This window comes from Malania oleifera, chromosome 4 (assembly GCF_029873635.1).
Source record: "Malania oleifera isolate guangnan ecotype guangnan chromosome 4, ASM2987363v1, whole genome shotgun sequence".
Classification (NCBI taxonomy): domain Eukaryota; kingdom Viridiplantae; phylum Streptophyta; class Magnoliopsida; order Santalales; family Ximeniaceae; genus Malania; species Malania oleifera.
The window spans coordinates 77,442,846-77,450,179 of record NC_080420.1 but is presented as its reverse complement, the minus strand read 5'-3'; the positions used below and the strand labels follow the sequence as shown (position 1 = coordinate 77,450,179).

At 37.9% G+C, this 7,334-nt stretch overlaps 1 non-coding gene across 1 annotated transcript; it reads right to left on the bottom strand.

The window, feature by feature from the left end:
* Positions 1-3,869: 3,869 nt before the first annotated feature.
* On the bottom strand, positions 3,870-3,974 carry LOC131154664 (small nucleolar RNA R71). The gene has a single exon (XR_009136580.1). It is a non-coding gene; the product is annotated as a small nucleolar RNA R71 (small nucleolar RNA).
* Positions 3,975-7,334: the final 3,360 nt, after the last annotated feature.

Below are 7,334 nucleotides of genomic sequence, written 5' to 3'. Positions count from 1 at the left end.
TGTGAATGATATTAGATTGGACCTCTACTTTTATTTCTAGGCTTATCATTTTTAAATATTTTAAGCCTTTGCAAACTGCTTGCAATTTTGCAAACTCTTTGGTCATGGTGTTTGCTTTACACTCAAGTTCAGAAATAAGAAGATCCTTTGTATTATCACTTGAAATTTGGGATCTTAAGACTTTCAGTTCTTTTTTCCAATTTTTCATTCTTGTTTTCTAATTTCATGATTTTCAAATCTTTTTCCTTATTAACAAGAATTTCATATTCTAGTTCTTTTAATGATGCCTTATTCTTGTTTTCTAATTCCTCAATTTCTACTTTTTTTTCAATCTTTTCCTTCTCTAGGATAGTATATGATTCTTTTAAATCAACTATTTGTTTTGCTAAAATTTTATTTTCATTTTTCAAAAATATTTTCTTTTTAGACAACTTTATTAGAATCTTATGAGCCTTAATAAATCCCTTTTGTAATTCCTCATGAGATGGCATACTATCATCACTACCAAATTCATCACATGATTCACTAGAATTTTCATAAGATAAATTGCAAGAATCAGTGCATGAATTATTTAAAGAAATAGAATGAGAGGAATATACCTCTTTGTCGGTTAGAGCAATAAAGCAAGCATTTTCTCCTTCTTGATATTTCGAGCTTGAATCATCCGCAGTGGTAGTTACATTCTCCTTGGTCTCTCCATATCTCTTATTGAGTTTATCCCATAACTCCTTTGCACTTGAGCATGCCATGATTTCCTTAAAGATGATGGCTTCTAAAGCACAATAAATCATGTTCAAAGCACTTAAATTAATTTGCAATAAATTCATATCATGCTTATTTAATTCATTCTCTAATTTGGGAATTTAAAAATTATCAGCAATTTTCATAGGCACAAAATTCCCTTGAGTTATTATTCTCCAAGCCCTCTAATCCATAGAATTGATAAAAATACTCATTTTTAATTTCCAAATAGTAAAATTTTCACCACAAAAATTTGGAGGCCTAGAACAAAATTGTCCCTCACAAAATAGGGAAACACCAACATGAGCCATCACAATCTTTAAAAAATGTGTTTAAGCATTTTGTAACAAGGTTGTGATACCAATTGAAAGTTATGGTGTATTCCCAAGAGGAGGGTGAATTGGGTATTTAAAAATTTTTTCTACGTCAATTTATCCCTATTTTAATTCCACAATCAGTATAACACAATCTACGGTCTTTCTAACCAAGAATGAATCCCACAAATAATAATGTATGCAAATATTTAAAATTATAACATTCAGAACAAATTGAACATAAGCATACAAGGGCAAAAAGTAAAGTTTGAAAATTAAATAGAGTAGGGAAGAGGGAGCATAAACAAAATGTTTTTAACGAGGTTCGGCAACTCCCACATACGTCCTCGCCATGGGCAAACCACCTAAGGATTCCACTATCCACTCCTTAAAACTAGGACAAAACTTCCCGTTACAATCCGCTTCTTACTAGGGCGAAGCTTTCCTTTACAATCCGCTGCTTACACGAGGGGTAGCTACCTCTTTACAATCCGTTCCTTACACGAGGTGTAACTACCTCTTCTCGATTCACAACCTGAACCATAAATACAAATGATATGGAATTTTACGTTCAAGTAAAATGATTCTCAAATAAGATGATTTTTATAAATAAAATTCTTAATGCACTGTCAAATGATTTTCAAATGAAGCTCGGTATAGTATGATAAAACCTCTCAAAAAATATTTTGCAATTAATTAAGTCAGAGAACGGAAAATTATTTTCCTTTCAAATGACTTTTGATAAACAAGAAGCCTCTCAGGCAATTAATATATGAGTTAAAATATGTTCAAGGCTATTCGTAATGCTAAACAAGAATTTTATCCAAAAATGATATTTCAAAGAAAGGGTAGGAGAGTGACTTTCTTCAAGATTGTCCCTTAAAAAGCATCAAATGGCAAGAAGGCTTTCAAGCAATATATATTGGTATAAATATATAATCAAGCTCAAGCCTTGGTTGTAAACCCCAAAAATAATTCCCCCAAAAAGATTTTCAAGAAGAAGAGTAGGAGAAAAAAGCTTTGATCTTCAAAAATGGAGTATAAAATATGTTTGCGAAAGAGAGAATACGAAAGAATACTCCCAAATGATTTTTATAACATTTTACAAGTGTTTAGGAATGTATTTATAGGCTAAATTTGAGATATAACCATTTTTATGGTCGTTGGGGTATTAAAATATAATTTAATTTGAAAACAAGTTGTTTTTCAGCTATTGGGGCTCTTTTTGCGTAGACACCCTTTAGTTGTTCACTCATAACTTTTTCTATACAAGTCAAAATTGGACATTATTAGTATAAAAGAAAAGCTAAGAGAAAATCCCACAACTTTAATGTTGAACACTATTTAAAAAAAGGAGTGATTGATTGATAAAATTGCTCATCAATGAGACAAAAGAAACATGAAGGGAATTTTTCTACTAAGGACACCCTTCATTATTTTGGACATAACAATTTCTATACAACTCCAAATTGAACGTACTTGGTATCAATAGAAAGCTAAGAGAAAATACCACAAATTAATGTTGTACCCTCCTTAAGATAAGGAGTTTGTGATAGAGAAACATTCTCACTAATGCAACAAAAGAAACATGAAGGGGTTTTGAAAAGCTTGTTTTGGAGTTTTTCATGAAAAGTTCAAGCCCCTAAGGTCAATCTAAGGTCATTGAGCTTCAAATTAAATCATGAGATGCATGTACAATTAAACCTAATTAATTATTAAAACCCAAGAAAATAAATAAATAAAGTCTTCGTGCTTTGCTCCTTTGCACTCCCTTGGAATACGCCGAGGTATGATAATTTTCATGCTTTTACGGCTTCCATTTCCCATCTGTTACCTGTGCTTAGAAAAATGCACTATTTTATACACTTAGCACACAAATGAGATACTGTTGTTTGTCATAATCAAAAAAGGGATCATACTAAAAAAGCCAACATAGCTTAATGATTGCGCTTGAAGTCCCTGAGGATTAACACCCGACTTCCCCACTTTCTATTGAACTTGAAATTGTTAGGTAGTATAAATTTTATCTTTGATAGTTAAGGACCCAAGCCTTGGTGAGCCTACCAAATTTTAGTGTCATTGCCGAGGAATTGGCTATGGTTATAAGCCAACTTCATCTTTAGAGTATTGTTGCCTTGTGTTTTTTATTTGCTCTCCTTTTATTTTCATCTTTCTTTATTTATTTTCATTTTTTTTTTTGTTTATTATCTCTAAAGTCTTGATTCTAAGTGCTTTAACTGTGTTTGTTTGGTTTGCACTCTTGGGATCCTCGAGATAGTTCCTATAGATCATGAGTTGAAAGATCTCGTAGGTTCGTTAGGAAACTTGCCTCCAATCCAGAGATCGCTGAGTGGTCTAAGCCAAAAGTTATGGCTGAACAAAACCCACTGGTTCCTACTGATCAATTCGTGGAACCCTAAGCTCCCCACCTATCTATGGTGGGAGAGCAACCACTTCGGCTGCTTAGGGACTACTTTGTGCCTAACACATACACATCACCATCTTGCATATGGTTCTCAGACATTCAGGCGGCGCAATTCGAGATTAATACTTCAATCATCTCAATATTACCCAACTTTCATGAGAACCCCACTAAAAATCCTTCTCAGCATCTAGATGAGTTCTTGGAGATTTTCTTGACCATCCGCATACCTAATTTTAGTGATGACACCCTTCATCTTAGGCTTTTTACATTCCTTTTCAAGGATAAGGCCAAATATTGGTTGATGTCCTTAGAGTAGAATTTGGTGATCAACTAGGCCACCATGCAACCTGAATTTTTGAAAAAATACTTCTCAATTGGGAAGACTAACCAACTGTGAAGGGTAATCACAAGTTTCACACAAACGGATGGGGAACTTTCTTTGAGACCTAGGAACATTTCAGGGACCTTCTCCATAAATGCCCACATCATTAGGTTCCCAAGTGGCAATTAGTTCAAACTTTTTATGAAGGGTTAGCTGAGAGAGATAGGTCCCTGGTTGATGCATTGTGCGAGGTACTTTCCTCACAAAGCACGAGAATGATGCCTATGTTCTCTTTGAAAAACTGGCTAAAAATTCTTAGCAACACATGGCTACCACTCGTAGACTACCCAATCCATTAACCTCTAAACCTAAGGGAGTTTACGAGTTGGACACAAGCCAAGGCCTAGCCCCTACCTTGCATGTCATATCCAAAAAATTAGGCTAGTGCTTGCCTTTAGGACCGCAGACAATGGTGTGTGCAAAGTTCTTATACATGTTATAATTGCCCCCACACGCATTCCCAGCCTGAGCATGTGCAAGAGGAAGTAAAGGCCACCCATAATTGGTATGATAAATAGTCCATTGACCCTTATTCAAATACCTACAACCCGAGGTGGAAACAACATCCCAACTTCTCCTGGAAACCACAAGCTCCAGGTTTTCAATCCCAAAGACCTCCACAAGCCCCTAATGCTTTACCTCCACGCCCATACCAAAATTTCCCAAATCATCCTAATTCAACCCCCAGATCTCCAACTGTTCAGCAGCTGTCTCTGCCTCTGCATAAACATGACACATTTTAAGAGACGGTGTTGAGAACCCTTAAGAACATTGAGACTAATCACTAAGCGGATTGGCAACTCCTTCACTCTGACTCCCAAGCCATCACGAAGCTAGAAGCCACCTTGGGGCAACTAGCTGCTACCTTGAGTCAGAGAGACGAGGGTAAGTTGCCAAGTCAGCTCATAGTGAATCCTAAGGGACAATATGAGGTGGAATATGAACTGGACGCTGGTCCCTCATCATATCCTAAGAAAGCCTAGGCGGTGACCACCCTCTAAAGTGGCAAGCTAATAGATAAACAAGGCAAGAAGCAATTGAGCAAGAGATAGAATGAAGACTAAAAGAGGGTAACGCCTAACGTTCATTCATGCACCCTATCTTCCTCTAGTTGGATACAGTAATCTTTGAGTCCCACACCTGCCACTGGAAATTCCAAACCTCATATCACCCCCCATAGGCTTTTTCATGGCCCCTTAGTGACACATCTTGCAAACCCTCTTGCACCTTCTATATTTAGGAAAGAGGCCTTAACTGAGTCCATCTGGGACATGTTTAACAAGTGAGAATTGAAAAGCCTCTCCCAGATGGCATTAAGCAATCGACAACATTCACAGAGTTCCTTAAGGACTTATCAACGCAGGAGTAATAGTCAAGGGGGTGCATATGGATGGTTTAGTTAAGTTTGCTGAGCGCATAAGCTTTATGATACTAAGGTACCTCATTCCTAAACTGAAAGACCCCGACTTACCCACTATTTCATGTGTAATTGGTAATTACACCATTGATAGGGCTCTTTTAGATTTAGGGGCGAGTATGAACATCCTTTCACACTCGACCTATCAACAACTTGACCTTGGGAATATGAAGCCCACCCCGATAATAGTGATCCTTGCTAATTGTTCTCTTAAGCAACCCTGGGGTGTGGTAGAAGACGTGGTGGTAAAGGTGGGAGAATTCCATTACCCTATCGATTTCATCATTTTAAATATGAAGTCTTCCACAAATCCGATCCATATTTTTCTAGGATGGGGATTATGGACATTTCATGGGGGCATAAGAAACTTAGGCAGAACATATTCACTGGCCCCCAACACACACTTAAAGCTATCCAAATTGTGGACGATGACCTGATTGATACAATTATTCAGGAAGAAGCTCCCTCACTTCTATGGAGGAACCCTTTGGATAATGCACTTCAGCTTCAACACCCCTACATGACTGAACTAGGATATGTCGATGATCACAATTCGACAAGTCATGATTTGGTCTTCCATCCTAAGAAAAAGTTAGGGGTATGCAACACCAGGTGTGACAAGAAAGAGGTGGAGTCCAATGTCACCTTCTAACCAAGATGAGTTCGAAATGAGTTTAAGTGCATCTGGATGAAGATGGTAAACTTAGAGCTTCCGAGAGGCAAATGGATAATTTTTATTTTCATTTTGAGTCTATAGGTTGTTTAGGGTAGATTAAGTAGAGTTCCGAGCCTTTAAAGTAGACCTTAGGACAATTGGGGTGAGACTAAAGGGGTGACCATCACACATGAGGGCGACTAGGTCCATCCCTTGAATTGTGCTGAAATTCAGAAATACTGAGAGGGTCAACCATGTCTGCGACAAGCACCAAGTCATGTGCACCCTGGTCAAGAACACCAAAAAGTCATGTAAAACCTATTTCATCCCCAACTCCTCACCTTCTGCTTTGTTATTACCACTTGCTCGAGCATAGTCGCCTTCTCTTCGCCCTTACCACCAGAGCAAGCCAATCACTTCATTACACTTCCTCGAATATGTTGTCGCCTTCTGATTCATCTCCAGAATCATCCCATGCATCATCTTAACCTACTACCAAGTGGCAACGGCTTCAAGTTCTACCACTATGGGGTTCCTCTTTGATGGGTCGACTGATTTTAGAAGTGCAACGTGAAGCTACATACGTGGTGAGAGCACCACCCAAATAGCTACGAAAAATACCATGATGGGGTTCAGCCCCATGACCAGGCAGTTTGGTACAAACCCCGAGGATGCCATGGGAACCTAATGAAGACTTGTAGACACATTCGCCACACTCTGTAACACTTCATCTATAGAACAACCCACACACATCTCCATCAAACTTCATGAGGTTCGGTTTCCCTATCCACTTCCATTCCAAAAACTTCAACCAACCATACTGTATGTTCCTTCTTTTGAAGTCATTGAAGACCCCACCACAAGGCACCGAGAGACCATGTCGGGTGTACAACCATTGCCTTATCCATTTCAATCGTACCAGTCTCTACAACCGGGTACCATGTCTGACCAGCCGATGCCACTCCAGGTTCTCCAGCCACATTGATCTTGACCTCGACTTTCTCCTCGTTGGCTTTAATACCCGCAGGAAATGAAACCAACCCATGACACAACGTTGGCCAAACTACTGATGTTTTCTTCTAACTTGGATTCTAATTCTAACTCCGACTAAAATCAATGTAGTTGTGTTATTCACTATTGGGTCTTGTATTATGCCTCTACGACACAATTTTGTTTTTCTTTTATTTTCTTTCTTGTCCTTGTTCACCATGTCTTTGTGCCAATCTTAGTACTTGCAACTCTTTCTATGTAGTGTATTGCCTTGGATATAAATGAATATATATATGTTGCTTTTGGCTACTACGTGTCTTTTGTGCTACAGTGTATTTTTGCATGCATGCTATTTTTGGATACTATAATTTGCAGGTACACTATTTGTTATTTATAGCACCATGCACTGT